Source organism: Melospiza melodia, chromosome 2, assembly GCF_035770615.1.
Source record: "Melospiza melodia melodia isolate bMelMel2 chromosome 2, bMelMel2.pri, whole genome shotgun sequence".
NCBI classification, from domain to species: Eukaryota; Metazoa; Chordata; class Aves; order Passeriformes; family Passerellidae; genus Melospiza; species Melospiza melodia.
Genome location: NC_086195.1, coordinates 125,408,121 through 125,430,250, shown reverse-complemented (window position 1 = coordinate 125,430,250; position 22,130 = coordinate 125,408,121). Strand labels below are relative to the sequence as shown.

At 40.3% G+C, this 22,130-nt stretch overlaps 1 protein-coding gene across 3 annotated transcripts in view; it reads right to left on the bottom strand.

The window, feature by feature from the left end:
- Positions 1 to 22,130, bottom strand: part of RASA3 (RAS p21 protein activator 3) — a 171,347-nt gene that overhangs the window by 130,704 nt on the left and 18,513 nt on the right. The window contains exon 1 of one of the 3 annotated variants that reach the window (XM_063149890.1): positions 3,007 to 3,102. The exons of the other annotated variants lie outside the window; for them this stretch is intronic. The gene's annotated coding sequence lies outside the window, so the exon portion shown is untranslated. Of the gene's footprint in view, positions 1 to 3,006; positions 3,103 to 22,130 lie in introns of those variants that run through there. 3 annotated transcript variants of the gene reach the window in all.

The following is a 22,130-nucleotide window of genomic DNA, read 5'->3' as shown; positions in this document are numbered from 1 at the left end:
CAAAGTACAGGCTTCCATTTACCAACACCCATGCTGTACTTCCTTTTTCCTCACTGTAATATGTCCTCTGCAACCTCATTATACTCATTCCACCATGTGCCATCTTTTCTTTGTAATGTTCTCAGCTCACTCCCAGCCACACTTCAGCTCCTCTGCCTGCTGGTCCTTCACATCCCCCGTGATACCTACAGTGCTCCTGCCCTAATAGCCTTTAGCATTTTCTGCACCATGACCCAAATTTCAATTGTTACAATAATTCTGATTCCCCTCTTCTTGTCTCACCTTCCAACTGGACAAGAGGCAACACAAGCAGCAGTCTGAACAGAAATTACAAGAACTCTGATCAGAGAGCTCACATTTTAAGAAGACATTTTCTCAGACCAGCTAACCTGATGTTGCCTCTCAGATGATGGATATGACAAACAAACAATTTTGGGGTATACATGCTGAGGTATAAAAAGAAATATACAAAGTCTGTCGCTTTTGCACTTTCACCACACATGCACATTCCTTGAAGATATTGATACAAAATAAATGCAAGTCCACTGGGCCATCTCACTGAAGAAAAATGGCAAGCAACAATGCTGTACATAGGCACAAATGAAGAATTACAACTATAAGCAAGTGGATCATGTTCAGCTATAAGCAAAGATATCCTGTGCTTAGAATCTTTTAAATCTTCCTCAACAGCATCAGGAGGAAACCTGATTCCTTTAAATATTAGGGACATCTTTAATAAAATATTTTACTTCTGTGTTTGCTACATAAGGACTTCAGCTGGCCTCGTTTCTGTGTTGGAAGCTCTTCTTATCTGCAGAAAGTTGACCCCAAAATAGTAATTTTTTAAAAAATCAATTTTTCAATTCTCTTCCCAGCATTTGCTGCTGTAAGAGCTGTTCTCAGCAGATACTGAACAGGCTATCCTTCCCAATTTGCCATTGTGTTCTTTCCAGATAGTCATGGCATTTCTATCTGTATCCTTTATGCCCAGAAAATGAAAGAACATACCTACCTATAATAGAGTCTTTGTATGTTCAGAAAAATCAAGCTCTACATAAATTCCCCACCCCTTGATGTGCACCCAAATTTACAGTCAGAGCCCACCATCTTAAATCTAATGTCATTTCACCCAGCATACAGTCACCTTGTAATCTAAGGTGCAGATTTTCTCCCACGCCCTAACCTCAAGTGTTGCTTGCAACCTCACCCTGTGCTAACGCTGGGCTCACAGGGGTGTGTGGTGTAACACATTTGTTGGCTAAAAAAACTACACTGTCATGACTCCCCTTTGTATTTGGTGAAAAACAAGAGGCCCATAAGCCATGACACTTGGAAATCCTTCACCCAGCATCATAAGCCACCTGATCAGAAAGCATCTCAGTCCAAAGGTGTGGTTAGGGCACAGTGGCGTACTGGGCAGCTTCAGGAATGCATGTCTGCCCATGGCTACACTTCCAGGCCATTTTCAGGATGGCCTAGCTTTGTCAAGAGCACAGATATGTCCAGGAAAAGTATGGCAAAATTTAACCATAAAGCCAGCCTTTCCTGTGAAATGTAGAGGAGCACAACCAACTTCCACACTTAAGCATAACAGAAACTACCAAGATGCCTACAGAATCAATTAGCAACAATTGAACCAGACCAACATTTAAAATCATCAAAACACACAGAAAATTAGTAAATAAAAAAAACCAGTGAATAGCAAGAAAAAATAGGGAAAAAAGCTGGCACCTTCTTGGAAGTTTTGCTGTGGAATAAATTAATATTCCTCACATGAAAATCTACAAATGGCTGCTTGCAGCTCTGTGCTGTCCAGTTGTGCTTCTGGTTTCCCACCAGATCTTCTCTGCTGAAGCTTCTGTGTACCAGTGTGCTAGTTTATTTTCTGTCAGATCTTGTTTTCTTGACATACAGCTGAAAGCTTGCTGCTTCCTCTGTAATAAACTTGTCTCCAGATGTTATAGACTCCAACAATATAAATGCAAGTACTGTTTCAAAATTCATATGAATATGTATTTTTAAAGATGTTAAACATAGTATAAAAAACAGCCAAGGAGTGTGTGCTGCTTTTTCAGTTTGTCCATTGCTGAAATGAAACCTCAGCAGCAGCATCACATATGCGTGTGCATATTACACATAACTTGTGCAGGCAACATGAGGTATGCAGCTGCAGCAGGCTCATCAAAAAAATCTAGGCAAAGTGAAATACTGCTTTTTAAGATGTGGATGAGTCTGTTAGTGACAATGTCTATCCCAACTTTCTTCATCCAAGCCATATGGGTTTATATTATCAGCTCTTCAGAGGATTCTTGAATCTAAATTAGACTACAAAGAAGGTCATTTTCTGTGACTCATTTGTGCCAAGCAAGGAAATCATTTCCTCTCTTGATCTACATGATAGCTTTCTCTTGGGAGGAAACAGAATATAAGAAGCTCTCTAATCTCCTTTTGCATTATGCAAGAAACTAACAAAAAATGAACCTTCTATCCCCAGGGTAGCACAAAGCTGCTACCTATATTTATGTGAAGGAACAACATATTTAAGACAAATCTAAGGAAATATCACTGTTATAAAAAGCAAGACTGTGATCTGATGACTAAGATATTGTAATTGAATTCTAGGAAGACATAGACAGTTTTGACTAATAATATCTGTACCAGGCCTAAAGGCAGCTACTATCCATGTCGAGATGCTGCATGATATGACAACTGTGCTGACTCGGGTGATCCAATAAACATTTATCCCCGGCAAAGTGAGTGGAGAAGTAAAGAAGTCTTTGTTAGAGCCTCTGCATCCTATTCCCTGTCTGAGTGGTAAATTCAGACCTTGCAGTGATCCCTCTCACAGGAAGACAGCAAAAGTAGCTGGGTATTTTTGCTCCTGAAGTCCTAGAGCCAACCAACTGGTCAGGAAAATCTGCAGTCCTTCCTTCAGTCTCCATGCATAGTGAGATATGGCAGAAATATACTATGCAAGTAGGAAATTAAGACTGAGTCTGTGATTACCTGTGGCTCCCCAGGCTAAGAGTTCACATCTGATGTACTCCAGAGGAATGATGAAACAGTAGTGAAACTGCTTGTATGGTTGGTCTGGCAGAAAAACACTCTGGCCATTACACTAAATAAAACAAGAAGAGAAAGAGAATGATAAGAAGAAGAAACCTTTAATTAGCAAAATGTCAGCAACAGTGACGAGAAAGGACAGATTTCACAGTAATACAGAAGTGACAAAGTCTAATTGAAGGAGAAACATGGGAAAGAGCAGATACTACTGAAGTGGCTGTTACTGAGCTCTGTGTATGTACCAGTACATATGCATGCACGGCACACTCACACACTGGATAAAAATAGACCTGTGCTTCAGAATCAGGAAAACCGGGGATTGCAGTGCAGTTACTACACTTAAAGAAAGGAAAGATCTCCCCTGTGACCCCAGAGTACAGGAAGTAAAGCATGTCTACCTGTTTTTCTTACTAGTTACCTTCAAAAAATCCCACATTTTTGCTGCTTGTTGCTGGAACATGGGGCCAGGAAGAGGCCAGAAGGGGGAAAAGAAAAATGGCTTTAATTACAGGAAAAGGGGGCCAGTAAGAACTGGTTGTTACAATAGCCAAGACAATACAGCTAACTTTCATGATATATGGGGGGTTTTTAAAACTTTTTCTTTTTTTGCTCTTTTAATTCTTTAATTCTTGTTCCTCACTTCTAAAAATCTGTCAGTCTAGTTCTCTCCTAAAATATATATCTATGTTAAAATTCAAGTCATTTCAGCAGCAAGTTCATAACATTCAGGATTCCAATGAAGTTCACCAACATTAAATACTTTCTGGTTAAACTTGCAAGAGCTTTGTGTTCTTGGCCATATCTACTTTACTTGAGCTTATAAACTTTGCTTTCCTATGAAAGAATAAATCCCTTTATCCTCCCCTAAAAGATTATAATGTAATAAAACTGCAATAAGATCTTACAGAAAAACAAAAATAAAACCAAAACAAAACACTAAAAACCCCAGTGATTATGTACAAGAATGAAATATGGTGAATTTTCCTGCATTTTAAAAAGTATGCATCTATTCTCACATCTTCCACATTAACCTTTTGTGAAAACAGCAAATAATATTGAGAAAGAAAAAATGAACAGCAATAGGACCTCCTAGTGTTTTAAAAATACTGAACACTTCTGCTTATAATAAATATATGGTTATAAATAATGGTTATAATGATTATAAATGGTTATATGGTATATATGTATGGTTATAATAAATATATGCAAACATGCATATAAACAACCATATTTCATGAGCCATTGCATATTGGCAGCCATAGTCATCATTTTCATATCTCCTTTGCTTTTAAGTCATCAGCTCATCTGCAGTCTTCTCTGTTCTTTATGAGAATTAATTTGACAAACTATGACTCCATCCTTACTCTCCACCTCCAAGGCAGAATTTCAACCCCCCTCAGTTTGGCAGCACCAGTAATGTCTCTTTTGAGGGGACTGCAAGGAGAGCTTTCACCCCTTCTTCTCCCTCTTATCCATCCCAGGGGATTGTGTAGCCTTTCCTTTTCCCAGAGGAAAGCCATTGGGATTATATTACAAACATCCACCCCAAAACACACATTAAACAAACACTTCTCTGCCTCTGAGATGTGTTCCAGTTTTGTGCTATAAGTGACTCCTGTAAGACAGATGCTGTGAAGTTCACATTGACTTGGTGAAGTCTGGCATCACTCACCCACAAGCAGGGGCACACAGCTGTCCCACATGCTGCTGTAAGCCTTGACCAGACTTTTCCATGCAGTCAGGCGTTCAGTATGGGTCAGGTCCTGTGGTCTTCCTTTGCTCAAATAGCCCATTGAAGCCAACACTGGAAGGTCAACTTGCAAATGCCACCCTCTCTGTGCGGTGAATAGCTCCCATTGAACACACTGGGATTACTCATGTGGTGAGTGACTACCAACAAGAGCAAAAGGAGCAAAATCTGGTCCTAATTAAGGACTGCTAATCTGAATAAAACCTCCTTCAGTCAGTAGTAACAATCAGGCAGAGCAGCTCTCTCAGTGAGAAGCTACACAGGAAGGGCAATAGAGCACCGTTTGTCACTATATTTTAACACATAATTCTTTGAAGCATCAGTTAACTACCCAGGCATGACTACATGGAGGAGCTCTATCCCATCACAGTTGATGAGCAAAGATAATCTTATACCATGAAACACAATTAGCCAGATGGTTATTTGAGGTTCTTGGAAAGAAGCAATTTCTCTGATTTGGGAGATTAAAAAAAAAATCAAGGCTGAATTTAAAATGAAAAATCATACCACACTTGATACCCAAGTATTTAATTACATATTATCATGGGTAACTACTAATGGGCTCCAATTACACAATCTTCGTTTATTGCTTTCGGAAACATTTATAGCCACTAGATAATGTCTAGATTTAAGTCAATATCTGAATAAACAGCCTGGAAAACACATCCTTTGTACCCAGATTGGGTTACTAGCATGATTATCATCTGCCACCTGCTGGAAATAGCTGTGATAATGCAACTAAGTTCCGCAGATGGAAGGTCTGGTCACTCACAGACCAAATGGAAATATCAAAGAGCAAAAATATATTCCTTGTACCCAGGAGTTTATTCCTCTTGCACCCACTGGGAGAGTTTGGTTTGCCAAAGACGGATATTTGTGAGCATCCACAGAGAAGCCTTAACATGAACAGAAATAATTTGCTAGTGAAAATGGCATTATCTGCCTGTGTCTGACCAGAAGGCAAGATATATAGTCTGAAACTAGTGCAAGCAGCTAATCCCATCTCAGGCTGGCATAGCTGGCTTTGCACTCTGCTAGAAATGGCATGATTGCAGGTCCCCCTGCACCATCCTCACATTGTCTTCAAGCCTCATTCAAAGAGATTGACCACTCTGGCTTTATGGTGGCCCATAAAACCCTCAAAGGACAACAAACCTGCCCATTCAAGACATCTTCTGTTGCTCAAAAAAAAAGGGACAGTGTTTGTATGTGATATTCTTCAGAGAGCCAGAACCTTGTAACTTGCTTCCTCCGTGCCAGCAAAGCAGAATGATTAGTCCAAGTAAGCCAGAGGGTGAATCCAAAGGCAGCAGTGCAGGACTGGACTCCCTCCCTCCCTTGTGCAGAGCAGCAGCAGGACACACAGGTACGACGAGCAGTTCTTGTCTCATTGTGTCCACTGGCTGGTGACAGGACTAATTGTATTGGTGTGATTTGCAATTGGCAGGTCTCCCCAAGGCAGCAGGGAGGAATGACACAGGTGCCACTATATTAGAGAGCCAGACCTTTTTTTATTAAACAAATCAAACACAGGCTTAAGCAACCAATTTTTGCTTGCCCAGCAGGTTTAGAACATCAGCCCAGAGTTAGTGTTTAGATGGTTCTTGCATTCAGGGAACTGTGTCTTTCTCTGCATACCTTTCAATATTTTTGAGGTCAAAAAAGGAGAATAAAAGGGAAAAGAAAGAATAAAAAAATGAGAAAGAATCAAATGAAATTATTTTTGAAGGTTATTCAGGTCTGTGGGATGGAGTGGAGAAAGAAACAAGAATACACATTGCAGGACCTAATAAAATTCTAATTAATTCCTCATTTTCTCCACTAACTTTTTTTAGCCTATATAAAGCAACCAGCTGTTTATAGTCCTGAAAGCAATATAAAAAAATCTAAAACACTGAGCCACACCACAGCAAGAATTATCATGGGCATGTACTACCACATGCCTCCTGAGCAGGGGAAGGGCCAGGCATGCAGGAGCACCATGTCCCACTGCAGTGTCCAGCATTCCCTCCAGGAGCACTGGCCACAGGCCATGCATCCAGAACAATGTTTCTGTCAGCATTTGCTTTCAGTTGAAAGCCTTTGTTGCTTCACCCCTGCTGTGTCTGTTCTTAGGAGGTCGTTGTGCTTCAGGCTCCTGAGTTTCCTCCTCTGCACTGCTCTTAGGAGGCTGACACCTCTCCTACAGCAATGAGGGACACTTACCTGCACTGGTAAGTGTCCCTCATTCCAGCCACAGATTTAGCAATGCCTCATGCAGAAAATTTGGCTGATTTACTCCTGTAAAGCTTGGCAAGGGTCTGATATAAAGAAATACCCGGAAGTAAAACACCTGCCAGCCAAAGAACCAGCAGCACCCTCCAGCCTGCGCGCACAGGAGTCTGACACCCTCACTGCTGCCATTGCTGCAGTGACATTTGTACCCAGGGGGACACCTGGCTGAACACAGAGCCTCACCTGGGAGAACATGGGCTGCCAGGAAAATTCACCTAGCCCTCTGTCGCCACACATGCTGGCCTCTGGCTACAGGCAGCTGTTCAGCAGCAAGGACCTACCCCACCCAAGTGCCTCCTCCATGGCCAGCACCAGGACTGGAGCTTATCACCCAGAAAGTGACCCCTCCTCAGGCAAAGGTGGGGAACAGGGCTCTGGCCCTACCTCTGTGTCACTATCCTGTGTCACCCATCCAGGCAGTGAGACCAGCTCCCCAGAGAGCTGAGGGCTGCTGCACAAGCAAACAGACCTCAGGGCAGGAGCTCAGTCATGTCCTGCCCTGTCCTCTCCCTCTGTGTCCTTCTCCCACATTAAAACCCCTCAGGATCACTGGCTGTCAGTGCTTGTCTTCTTGGCAATTTTTCTGGAGATCAAGGAAATCGTTCATTCTAGTAAACATAGTCCAAGAGATTTAAATTATGTAGGGAGATATAAATACATATAGATAAACAGAACTCTGTGTGATTATGGCAATGTTTTTCCTTTCCTCTTCCTCTCTAACCCACCCCCTTTCCCTTCTCTCAATTTCTCAGACAATAAGTGGGAAATTTTTTTCCCCAGCCAAAAATTAATTCTTGCTCAAATCTTCCAGAAGGGGTCAAGTCTAAAGGAAGCATCTGGTCAATGTGCTTTTGTACTGCAGTGGGGGCTGTGGCCCTCACGTCCCCTCCTCTGCACCACTCAGCACTGCCAGCACTTGTGCCACGCTCTGCTCACACTCACAGAGGGCAGGCAGCTCCTGATGGAAGCCCCAGGGTGTGCTGCACGCACAGGCAGAGCACATCCCACTCATCCCAGCACGGCTTCCAGCTGCTTTTGTTATCCCCCTGAGTACAGATGGACTCTTCAGCTACTGGCTTGGGTGATTTGCTCATGAGTTACCTGATAAGGGGCTGTGCTTGAGGGTCAGTCACAGCACAGGATCCTGTCCTGTAACATTCTGAACTGACCAAACAATAATTTGCTTCTCTCAGCATCTTGAAACACACATCTAGGGACAGGCAATGAATGAAGGGAGACTGGGCTTGATCCTCAACACACCCACAAGTGGCTCTCATCCTGTGGCTCAGTCTGTGCATATGTTCAAAGTCAGTCAGTGTAAAATACTTCATAGAATAAAGTAAGAAATAGCCACAATTCAAAATAGTCAGGAAAGCTGTCAACAAAAAAACTCCAAAAAACTCAGGACATATTTTCCTCTTCCTACATACAGAAAGCTTTAAAGCCTTAGAAAATGTACATTTACCACACTGAATTTTCTTAGTAAATATACCAAGTTCACAGCAATGAAAAACATGAAAAGGGCACTTCTGGTCGTGGTGAGCAACAGTACCTCCAAACATATGCTCTCTATAGGGGGTGCAATGGCAGAAGAAGCATTTTTGAACTTATTCTGTAACTGGGCAGTAAACATGAGCAGTTGCTGTAGCTAGCAGCTCCTGAGTCAGCCCAAGCTCTTCTGCTGGCAAAGGGGGTGGGAGAGGAAAGGGCAGTGACTCACTAATTTGCAACACAGTGGGAAGTAACTCAAGAATCAAATTCCAGCAGCAGTACCACCTGCAGAGCTTACAGCCTATATATTTTATTTTGCTTAAAAATCAGACCAAAACAAAAGCAAAATTAAAAAACAAACCCAGAAACCTATGAGAGCCATAGGGTGCTGAGACCTCCAATGAGAAACTGAGCACACTCCAAGATTAACAGGTTAACAAAGTAGTCTGTTATTGACTACCCTGCTCTTGTGCTGCAGAAAGCACAATTCTCTATGCTGTGTGTGAAAGCTAACTGCATTTGTGTCTTAGGACATAGTGAAAAATGCATTTTTTGCAAAAAAATAAAAATATTCTCACATTCATTATCTGCTCATTTCTCATCTGTTCTTTGGCAAGTACCTTTTGCTATTAAGAAATTACATGCAAGTCCAGTCTGCAGCTTTTTAAGGATGCTTCAGAAGACTAAGCAGTGAAGCACCATTCTACAGATTTTCCTGCTGTAGCTCTAAGTTTAGAAGTGAAGTTAGAACTGAGGTTGGACCTATTGTCCTGTCTTCCATCACCATCTTCTGATAGAAAGACCTGCTGGACCTTAGGTAGCTCAACATGAAGACAACCATTGAAACTGCTGAGCTTTTCTTTCCTTATGTCAAAATAAAACAAAACCTAGCAATACCAGTTTCCCCAGAACCCAGTTTAGAATGCATACATGCACAGTTTCTGAGGGTAGAAAGAGAATAGGCATCCAAGGAGGAAGTTTAAAGCCACTTCCCTTCACAAAATTTAATTGAGAAGCAGCTGGGAACCTGTGCCAGGTGATTTCATTTCTTACTGGGCCATGTTTCCATCAGTCTAAGAGTCTAAAGAGTCTATGTTTTTCTTATATTTTAAGGGCTTCATCAAAGTCAGTTAAAAGATAATGATGTCCTTCAGATCAGTGCATAACAGATCATTAATCATATAGTATTTAAAAGACCCAGGCCAAGGCCCTGCCAAGCACTTTTATTTGTTCAAGAGCAAAATACAATTGTGTTATGTGCACAATATAGGCATTTGAAAAAATACACTTTAGTTCTGTACTCTTTATTATTTTGACTGACATTCGCCACATCTTTCTTTTATATTAACAAGAAATTAAGAACACAAACAGTGGGGGAAAAACCACTTTTAATTCCTTTCCATCATTTCTCTGAAAATAAGACTGTTTGCTTTACAGCTCAAAATTAGTAGGTATCAAGATTTTAATTATATGTCTGCTTCTGCTGTTTAAGCTCCATTTCACACCAAGTGTAATAAAATCACTAATGTCTATAATCAACCTTACTTCAACCACTGAAATGAAAAAGATAATCAAGACACATATTAGAAAGAGCACTGGCACTGGCTCTGTGTTGGGAAGTTGTGTGATGGATCCACATGCATCCACATGAAACACTGTGTAAGATCAACCTGTACAAACTGCCTTGCAGTAAAGAGGAATATCCCTGGTTCATCCTTGAACAGACCAATTCTCATTAGTGAATTTTGGTACTAGCTGCCAAAGGTTCCCTCCCTGCTGCCCAGTGCTCCTATATAATGTGCATTAATCTGCCTGTTTTAGAGGACCCATGGCAGCTGCAAGTTGTAATTCAAGTCTTCTCCTTAGGAACTAAGGACCTTCTAAAGAAAACGCATGAACAAAAAGCAAACTTCTTCAGCAGTCTGCCAGACCCAGCTTCAGAGTGCTCCATACCAAGAGGACAGAAACCTCAAATGATCTCAAAGTCGTCTTTGGAGAAGACTAAGCAGATCTTGAATGAGCAGAAGAACCTTTCCTATTTTTGAGGGCCTGAGTAAAACATCTTTGCCCGTTCACTTTTCTGCAAAATACTGCCTAAGAAGAATGAGAGGCAAGGTGGCCATGGATGAGAACCAGTAGTCAGCTTGATAAATGGCTTTTGGAAGTCTGTTTTGTCTGCTTTTCTTAGCAGTCAGATATTAAGCAGATAAAGAAAGGTGAAAAGCCTATTAAACCCCAGAACTATTTCAGTATGAACACATTTGCCCTGGCTTCTGAAAAGTGCTTTTTTAATCAATGAAATAAATGTTCTAAAAAATGTATTGCAGAGCAAAAGACCACACTGTGGGTTTGTTCAGAGCATTACTGAGGTGTACCATGCAATTCAAGACTCAGTAAATATAGCCCATTATGCAGTCCTTTACATATTTGTATGAATTAATCACACAATCATAGATTGGTTTGGGTTGGAAGGGACCTCAAAGATGCTGGTTCTAACCCCCCTGCCAGGGATCTTATTAATCGCTTACACCACTGTCTTTCCTTCACCAGTGGGAAGTAGAGCTGGTTTGTGAAGCATAACTGGTAATCTATTAAATGTATGAATAAAATACTCATTGCTATGACACTCAGTTCTTGTTTTCTATTTTCTAAATGCATTGTTTGAAATGCTACCACCAGTTATTCGCTCCTTTTCTCAGCAGCGGTGCCATGACAACCCCCACGTGACTGGCTACAAGCATACCACAAGTCTCCAGGGCTTTGCTTTAGAAAAGACTCAGATTGGTGTTACTCACACTTTTTTTTTTTTTATTTTAAAGAGCCCAGTTTTATTTTGCAGAGATGCATCAAGCCTACCTATCAATTCTATCATGTGACAACAACTATTTCAGCTAAAATGGGACTAAGCAAAGTATGAAGAACTCAAGAAAAGGGTGGGTAAAATAGTTTGATAAAGAGCATGTTCTTTAAGACTTCATCAAAGAATATGTTTACCCAAAAGGACTACAGTATCTCTCTACTCATTCTTAATGTGAAAGCTACTGATGAGCAATAAGGTAGAAGAGACATGTTTTGAGAATATCCAGCAAATGTATGTATAGCTTTTGTGTCCATTTAGGGTAGCATAATGATTTTCACCAAATTTAGAAGGGAAAAAGTATTTGATTAGTCATGTGCTTCAAACCAGTAATAATGCAGGACTGTGCCCTCTTCAAAATCCATAAGCAGTGAATAGCCTTAGTGATGATTCAACTGCATTGAGACCTTAGGAAGAAATTGTATCACAATACAATTAGTTTTAATACCAAGAAATAGTTCTTCATGATTTCCAGATTGGGTCTGCCTTATTAACTGTGAGCCATTCCTTTCCTTTCCTTTCCTTTCCTTTCCTTTCCTTTCCTTTCCTTTCCTTTCCTTTCCTTTCCTTTCCTTTCCTTTCCTTTCCTTTCCTTTCCTTTCCTTTCCTTTCCTTTCCTTTCCTTTCCTTTCCTTTCCTTTCCTTTCCTTTCCTTTCCTTTCCTTTCCTTTCCTTTCCTTTCCTTTTTCCTTTCCTTTCCTTTTTCCTTTTCTTTTCCCTTTCCTTTCCTTTTTCCTTTCCTTTCCTTTTTCCTTTCCTTTTTCCTTTCCTTTTTCCTTTCCTTTTCCCTTTTTCCTTTCCTTTTTCTTTTTCCTTTCCTTTTTCCTTTCCTTTCCTTTTTCCTTTCCTTTCCTTTTTCCTCTCCTTTCCTTTCCTTGAAATTTCCTTTCCTTGAAATTTCCTTTCCTTGAAATTTCCTTGAAATTTCCTTTCCTTGAAATTTCCTTTCCTTTCCTTGAAATTTCCTTTCCTTGAAATTTCCTTGAAATTTCCTTTCCTTGAAATTTCCTTTCCTTTCCTTTCCTTTCCTTTCCTTTCCTTTCCTTTCCTTTCCTTTCCTTTCCTTTCCTTTCCTTTCCTTTCCTTTCCTTTCCTTTCCTTTCCTTTCCTTTCCTTTCCTTTCCTTTCCTTGAAATTTCCTTGAAATTTCCTTGAAATTTCCTTGAAATTTCCTTGAAATTTCCTTTCCTTGAAATTTCCTTTCCTTGAAATTTCCTTGAAATTTCCTTGAAATTTCCTTGAAATTTCCTTGAAATTTCCTTTCCTTGAAATTTCCTTTCCTTTCCTTGAAATTTCCTTTCCTTTCCTTGAAATTTCCTTTCCTCCTTGGACTTGCAGGTGGAGGAAAGTTAAAGATAAGGTAGAGAATTGAATTTGACATATTTTTCTAACTAAATTGACAATATTAAAATGAATAAATTTCTTTATGAATTAACCTCAAGAGGCTCACTACTGTTTATAAGCATGGATATTTAAACAGTGGCTCTTTTAAAGGAGGGAACTGATATCAGTGTAGCTGAAATACCCTCAGCATCCACTGTTCATACAGAACTCTCCTTTTTTCAGTGTGCAGAGCAGTGTACTTCATATATGCATGAAGGGCAGGCTAGAGGTTAGAGAGCACCATGGTAAATAGTGAAGAAATGTATTTATAGAGAACAAAATATTTGCCAGGACTCAATTGCTCTTGGATTAAAAACAAGTATTAATTTCTGGGTGCAAGAGAAGAGAAAGAATAACCATCATGTTGAGCGAAGGATGGCTTAGAAAGTTCAGAATTTTGGTTTTTATTATGGGGTTCACACCAAGCAGTGATTAACAAGGTCCCCAGTGACCAGAGTGGCCTTTCCAAGTGCCTCTGTGTTGTCATGCTGGTGCTTCTAAATTCCCATGCTGGTTTCCCAGAAAATGCACCTTGTCCTGGTGCCTTGTCCTGGCACAAACACAGGCTTGCTGCAGTGAACACCAGCCACCAGAGCAGAGGTACCTGCAGCTGTGGCACCTGGGGCTGCAGGGCACTTTGGCAGGTTGTCCTGAATGGCACAGCCCCCTGGGGCCCGGGCTTTTCATCTACCAAGAGAGACAGAAATCGCTCTGAGAAAACATCAGGGTGTCTGCTTGGGGATGTGAAGGCTTTGCATTGAAGGAGATCACAAAAAAAAAAAAAAAAAAAGAACCAGAGCAACAGAGAAAGGAGAAATAGGAAGCAAGGAAGAAAACAAGGTAGACTTCTTGGAGAAGACCACTAAAAAGATGGCAATGTTTAGGGTAAGTTATTATTTTCTTCATGCTGCAAAGGTACAAAAAATGTCAATGTGTTTTTTATGAACCCAGGAGAAAATGCATCCAGTCTAAATAATTTTGCTATTTTCTTAATAGAAGAAAGGTACAGGGGCAAAAAAAATCAAAAGATACATTTCCTCTCTGCAACATTCCGCATAGAATTAAAAAATTTAATGGCTCCAAAACCATCTGTAAAGTGCTGCAAGAGAGATAAACGTGGGCTTATAAAAGCCTGGCTTAACCTTTTACTGTTGTGCATAAAAGAATGAGACAGAAATTGTTCACAATAATTCCCAGAAAATGAAATTATATTGATATGAATTCTACAGAAGAAATCTAGTTACTAAACCCACCTTTTGTTGTTTCAAGTTTGGAAGAGTTTGTATATCTACAAATTAAAATCAGAGTTTGCATAAATATCACATTTTGTTCTTCACACAGGCACTTTGTACTGACTGGTACAGGAACAACCCTCTTTTACAAATTACATGCCTTCTTAAAGTTATTTTTAAAATAACTTATTAGTATGATAATTAAAGGCACCTGAAGAATCAGAGGAGCTAGCAGCAGCAGCCAAAACTCTCACAGGTTTGCCAAGTTGAGTTTTGCTATCCAGTAAAAGTCAGCTACTTAACATGATGGCATCTAGAAAGGATGCAGATGAGCCCTGTCATCATCCCCTGTAAACAGTTGGGGTTGGGAGCAGTTTCCTTCTGGGATCCCACCTCCTCTGAGATGACTGCCACAAAAAAAGCAGCTGAGTGTTTTCACAGGAAGCCAAGCAGCTCAAGCAAATTGCAGACAAAGTTAGAAACTGCTAAACATTATTCCAGTCAATGCTGTAAATTATTCACTCAGTTCTAAAAGCAAGGAACCTGTCCTGGTAGTATGCATGACAAGTCTGCTATCAGGGATTCAAGCCTGGGCTTTGGCTCATCACAAAGGTGCTTCAGAAAGAGGCATGAAAGACTTCTGTTGCATTCAGACAGTGCTTTGGTCATGTCCTACACTGGGGGGTTTGTGTTGGTGATGTCCTTGCTGCTTTGACTTGTCAGTCTCTTATTTTTTAAATAACAAGTATTTCTCTATTCTTTACATATCACCGAGTCTGCCTGAGCTGGAACAGTTCCTGTATAAGTTGTGAGAGAGGGAGAATGTATTTCATGACAGACATTCATAGTTTCAGCTGATCCAGTGTCACTCCCTGCAGAAGCCCACTCTGCGGGAAAGTGGCCTCCCCTCTTAATTCTCTCTTGCTCTACTCCACTACCAGCTTTTCTTCCATGGGGTTTACTGAGACCAACACAGCTCACAGATTATTCTTCTCCCTCATATGTTGCATGGCTGTTTAGGTCAGATGGAGATAAATATTAGCACGCTGCTAAACTACCAACTCCTTGAGAATTATTAGATCCACGATGTGCTCTTAATGATTGTTCTAAAATGCTAATAAGAAGAGACCTAGGAATACTTTCAACACAAGAAGTCCTTTTCCAGTATTCTTGCTCCTCTGGCAGCATCCCAAATAAGTATCTTTTTGGAAGACCTGACTTAATTTAGGAGTATCTAGTGCTTTCTTACACTAGTCTTTTTATTTCTGCTGGATGCCTAATGAAACATGCCTGTCTTCTCTTAGACAGTCATTTCTGTATCATAGTGTCAACCTAACTGTAACCAGACTGTATGCATTTTCTACATTTTTCCAGCATAAAGAAGACTTTGCATCTCCAGCAGGCTTTAGAACTTTCTGGAGTGTTTTCCTTTTCCACTACTCTTCTGGGCAAGTCTGGCTTTGCCAACACAATGAATCATGTGTTTAATAGTATTACTGCCAGCTAACAAAACAGAACACAGGAATTAAAAGATCTTCCATAATGATATGGAAGGATATTTCCAATGAGAAAGGAAAAACATTTCACTTCTGTTGCAGATGCAGACAGCAAAACCATTAGTGGGCACATGTGCCCCAACAATACATGGCCACAAGCTGAAGGTATAGCACTGGCTATTTCACTGGGCCTTCACATCTCCTCATAAAGGAAATAAAGAGCCTAGCAGAAGGCCACAATTTCAGGGCCTTTTTTTCCCCTCAGTGAAGTGACTGTTACAACAGGACTATCAGGATCTATGAATAGCACATTCCCGGCAACATTAAATAACTTATTTTATCTTTATGATTATTGATGAAATCAGAGTTCCAGATTAACAAGTGCTAAAGTGTTCAAATAGCCTCCTAAGATGTACTTCTGCACAGCCAAGAAAATACCATTGCAAATAACAAGAATAGCACAATCACCAAGATACAGAGCAAAGAACTGAATAATGGGATGTTAACATATTCAAAGCACAAGAAATAACAATGGGTAACCTTGACTGGCAGTTATCCTTCAAAATCTTACTGCTCCCAAGAGACAAATTTTTAATAACAGATGAGAGTGGAAAAGAAATTGTTAGCTAATTTTCTCTGCTCACGAAACGGAAACAACAATTAAAAAAAACCACCAAAACTGAATGTAAGCAAAATAGAAAATATATGCAGCTAAACTCTGTCAAAGACTTAATTTCCAACACAGTGCCCCTCAGGCAATGGGAGTATAACCCATATAAGGACTTCAGAATTAATTTCCTTAATATTGTTTATCATCTCACTGTGTGACATAATAATCCCCAGGCACCTTAAAACCATTTCACTAGCAAAACAATTCATTTCTTCTTCATGCATAAATTCACATGCTATATTAGGATGTGGGTTCAATTGCTGATGTTAATTTTTTTCCCATTACTGTAAAAATAATTGCTGAAGTTCCTTTGAAAATGAAACACTGCATAACCCCACACACAGAGGTTAACAACAAAAACACCAACAGGAACCCACTAGTCTTAGGCATGCTCCTTAGAACTACAGGTCCTGATACCTCAAGGTGAGACTGGTTCTCTCTCATCCTCCTGATTTCCATACTCCTGTAGAAAGAAGGGAGAAAAAAATTGTGATATTCTGGTATCCAGTTTATTTACAATCACTCTCCTCATGGTTATTTTGTCATGGGATGACTTAATGCACCAGTTTTAGGTACCCTTATACTACAGTGTGACCAGCATCTGGCCTGCTTTGGTTACAAAGCCCAGCAAACAAGGCAGATGCACCAGATTTCCTCCAGAAACCTGCTGTTCTAACATTAGCCACTCAAAACTGTCAGATCTGGATGAGCAGGATTTATTGTTTGCTTTGAATAGGACTTTGGAGTGTCTAGAATCAAATATGGGGAAGGAAAGGATGAGAAAGGAAAAGACTGAATTAGTATGCTCAAAACAAGACTATTCCTTCAGTGATTCTGTTCCAAGAGCCTTTCGAGGATGAGATGTTGAAGTCCAGCTATGAAAATTGTGCTTTCCTTGCTTTCCTCTCTCTGGTTATCTTCAATTCAGCCCTTCCAGAAAAGGGATTGTTGGGCCTCAGATAGCTGTATAAATAAGTTTTTCTCCTCACCTCTCCCCCATTCCTTCCCAATCCCCACAAACACACTTTTAGCATGGGTATGTGTTCTTTGAAAAACAACACGGTAACATTTCTTTACAAATTAGAAAATGTCTCAGAATGTCCAAAGAGGTTCTCTCTCTTCCACTGGACTGTTTCCATTTTTATCCACTGTTGACACAGTTAACTTTAGAAATTGAGATTATTAATATCTTCCATTTTAAAATCAAATTTTAAAAGGCTTAAAATCATGATAACAATGAAAAGAACTAGCTTATCCTTCCTCATACCTCTCTCTCTTTGTTCATTCCACCCAGTTGTTGCTTCTCTACTTACAACAGCCTTCAGTCCCTTCAGGACAAAAATGGCAGGACCAAATGGCCTGCAACTGGACTTAATCCATTTCTCACTGAAGTCAATGGAAAAGTTACTATTTGGTCCAAAGCCCATCAAAGACAATGGAGAGAATCCCACTGACTTCACAGAAATCTGGATAAGTCCCATACAGTCCTAGCTTTTGATTAGAGCTTATGCAGGCTGCTAGAGACAAAAATTATGATGATGATTCTGGAAAATATGATGACAAATACTTATAGAAATTCTGCTTACACTGATGAATTGCACTCATCATGCAGGCTGTGGTTGCAGGAGAGTGTTTCAGGGTCCAATTCACAGCATTGCAAAGGGCTTTGTCTCCCTGTGTCACTATGAAAATGGTGCAAAAAAGGGTTCTCTCAACAATAGCACAGAGCTTTACCTGATCAGTGTCTGTTGTATGCTGAGTAGACAAGGGGACAGCAATTTTGAACACCTCATTGGGTACCCATGATATATCACGGCTGCTTGTTATGCCTTTGTAAAAACAGAATCATTTCTTTATCCCTTCTGTACACAAAGTTGGAGGAACACCAACTTTCTGCCAGTGAGAGAGAGAACTGTTTGCTGCTGGAGAAGATGTCCTGCATCATGAGAACAAAGGGACAAACTGACAACAAAAATGACTATAAGTCCAAAAGGAAACATCAGCAGCGCTATTTCCACGTAGTTATCAAATTTCCTTCCCAGTGATAAACATAGCTAAGGATAAACTGCTCTGTGAGGACACATTTAAAAGGCAGCCTAAGGTATAATCAACACTTCAGAAAGCCATTTGCTTGTCCTGTCACACGAAATCTAATGCCAGGTCGTTTTCCTCCTACACTCTATTGAAGAGACGATGGCTTTAAATTAGTTTTTCACTTTAATAACTGAGGGAATAAAAACAAATAGAAAGGGGAAGCTTTGCCCTACTTTAAGAAAATAATTGAAGCAAACCTGTTATGTCTCAGCAAAGCTGTTGATCCTGCTAAGTGAGTCATTGCTGTTGACTTTGCCAGTTGTTCCTACAGACACCATCAGAAAAAGGTAGGCCCAACGCTGAGTGATGAACAAAAGCCAGAGCAAAAATATAATTAAAATTAAAAAAAAAAAAAAAAGTGGAGCAGGAAGAAGGCAAAAGTGAAAATTTAATTTGCTGCTCAAAGGAGACCAAGCAAAATGTGCCTTGAAGATTTATCACTGGAGAGAGCCATCTTAAATATTTTTGATTCAGCAGGAAATTCACATCCCAAATAGGGCACAGCAATCCAGTCAACAACAGAGACAGGTTTTTGAAGTGAAGGTTTTGTATAGTGCAGGTGGTGGTTGTTATCTCCAGTGATTCATTTGCAGCCAGTCTACTTCTTGATAGACTGACTACTCACCAAGACTTAAAGTGTCTCCAGAAAGCCGACGCTGCTCAGCTGAAATAACCCCGGTAGAACTCACTGCACACCGTCACAAATATCCTGGCATTTGCACAGTTCCTTCACCCGAGGCAGAGTTGGTCATGGGCACATCATGCAAATCCACATCATAACACTTACAGCTTGTCACTAGTGAATAATAATGAATAATATCCAGATCTCTGCAGGCACCAGCAAGAATTACTTAATCCCACTGCTGAAGCTGTGATTACACAAGATACAGAAGGAGCAGATCCTCCTTTCCACTCCTTCTCTCCATTCATGATTCAAATGGCAAACTCCTGTTGTTTTCTTTGGATCAACTCTGGTTTTCACTAAACCTCTCCATTAGCTAATTAAATTTGTGACAGAAGCAGAAAATTAACACAACAAAACCAAACAAACATGGATGGTTTTTCTGCCACTTTCTGCAAAGTCATGAATTCCAGGGCTGCTGCCAGGGATGGAGAAGACCATCCAGCGGGAGCAGGGGGGAGATGAGCAGGGGAGGAAAAGTGTGGGTGCTGTGCTTTTTTGGTGGCAGGAGACTGTTGTGAGATCAACTCAGCTGCCTGGAAAACTGCAGTTTAAGAAAGCACAGAATGTTTCCAAGGCATTTGAGGCAGTAGACTTGTCTCCACTATCTTCGTGCTTCTCAACTCAGTATATCAGATTTGTACACAAGAGAAACTTATAAACCAAAGTAACAGAAATTGATGATTAGGCATTTCAGGCACCAGCCATGCCTTCAGCTACAGTACTGCACTACTGCAATTCCAAGACTGGAGGGTTGGCATTAATCTGAGATGAAGCTATAGAATTGTTCCTCTTGCAAAATGTCCCAAAATTCCATATAGGCAGGAGTGTGTTTGGAACACACTGAACAAAGTCTATCCTCTTAAGAAGGACAAAAAGATTGGGTTACAAGGGCCAGTTAATGCAGATCAAGAAGCAGCAAGTCCCTCTAAGGGAGGTATAAAATTTCAGGCAAAATTCCCCCTAACAGAAGATGGATGAATACTTCACATTCTGGATTCCCAGGCATGGGAACACAAACAAGTGTGAAGAAGTGTGACTCTACTTATATGGTTTTCCCCTCTAGTTTAATTGAAGAAAAACGAAAGCAGGAGCTGTGGAAAGTGAACCAGGAGAACTGAGCCATTCTGGATAGAATTACAAAGTCCCAGCCTCGGTATCAGGTTCAATGATGGCATGAGGATTGGCAACAAGCTGAAAAATACACAGCCAACATTGCGAGATATCCTCGTGGGCAGTGTAAATCACAGAGCCAAAGGTAGCCCTGAGCTTCTGTTCTTTCCTTCACAGTTATTTCTGGATCAGAACTGCTCATAGAGCACATTTTGCTGTACTTTTGTGCTGGGGATTAACTGCACGTGGCAGCCAGCCACACAATTAACAGCCTTTCACTTTATGCAGCCACTCTTATCAAATGAATCCCAGAGCGCTCTTCAGACTTTATTAGGCCATTTGTAACTGCTGTCCTTTCCACACTCCGCCTGTGCACCATGGAGAAATGGTGCTCTCAGAAATAATCTAAAAATTATTGAAGAAACCAGAAGCAGCTGCTTACCAGTTCCCTGAGAGAAACAGCCAGACACTGCAACAACATTTAAGGTGACCAGAGGGGCCACGTGCATTGAGGGTTCCAAAACCTACACTGGAAAAGTAACCAGGTTCTTATTTTCATCAGTAACAGAGGTAAAGAAAATCAGCAATAAAATGGCTATAAGAGGTTTTAGCAAGCTTTTCCAGAGAAAGAAACTTGATTGGGTTTTTTGCTTTTTCATGTCCACCTAGCAGACTTTGAGCCTTCTAAGTCAGAAATTCCCAACTTTCCTCCCACATAAACCAGAGGGAAGCTGCAGCACTGCCCATCAAGCAGGGAGCTGGCATCAGCTCTGCCTTTACCCATCCTCCTTATTGCCTTGGACTGCTAGGCCTCTGTGTCACGTGTGTTGATTTTTAAGGTGTGTTCTCTGTCATTTGCATCTGATCCAGTATGTGGCTCATACTATCTGTATGTTCACCATATTCACTTCCTTACCCATGACCTCTAGCCTGAGTTCACTGAAACAAATATTTTTTGAAACCAGTACTTTCTGAACATAGCTCATCAAAATCCGCCTGAGTCTGAAGGACAGTAAATGGTATTTCTTCTACTCCAGGACTATCCTTTTGTAAAAGTTTTGGTCCCAGTTCTAATTATAGAGGGCTTGCTCAGCAAAGAAAAGCACTCAAAAGAAAAAGAAATTAAAATTGTGGCACTAAAAGCAAAAACTACCTCATCCTCTCTCCAGCTTCTGTCTGGACACAATTCTTGAATACAGATACATCAGTTTTACTAAAGCTTCCCAAAACTGTTTAATCAGAGGCAGAAAGCAAAGCAAGAAAGCGTCAACCCAAACAGTTAAGACTTGACTAAGAAACTTCCAACTAAAAGAAAGGCTTCTACAATGAAAAATATGAGGCAGCTTTAATTGCTGTGGAGGCAACCAAACAATTATATAAAAAGTAGTATGGTTGTAAATCCAGGAGTTTCATAGTCAGAAAGCTCCAAAATGATGGAAAAGTAAATATGTACTGTAGCCTTGCCCACATCAGCTGTTAAGCCTGTGCTCTGTAATTAACAGGTACTGGTATAAGTAATCATTAGAAAACACCTTTTTTCCACTCACCATTTCAGAAATTGGTTAAGCTATTTTGAAGGACATTTGTCTTTTGACAAATAAGCAAACTTATGCAGATATCTGCTGCAAATCTCTTTATCACCAGGGGAAATTCAGTAAAGTTACACATGAAAATAGGACCAGTGGAAGTATTTGGCAAGATCTGCCATAACTTGTGCTACTCTGTGATCTTTCTGTGATTCTACAGTTCACCTGACACCAGTCCACAGTCAAACTTTAATGCAGTACAAGTCATATCATATCTTGTAAAGCATTTTTCTACTCTCCCTCTGTTGCAATTGAAAACCTTTTACTAGTCACATGTATGTTCTAACAGCAGGAAAAAGTGAGAATCTTTTTTACTTAAGGACATTCTTTACCAATTCCAACTGAAGAAATAATTTTTCTGAACCAGACTTTCCACTGGCCTGACTGATGGAAATTGCTCTGACTCTGGTGGCTCAGGCAGTACTCATGAATGAAAGAA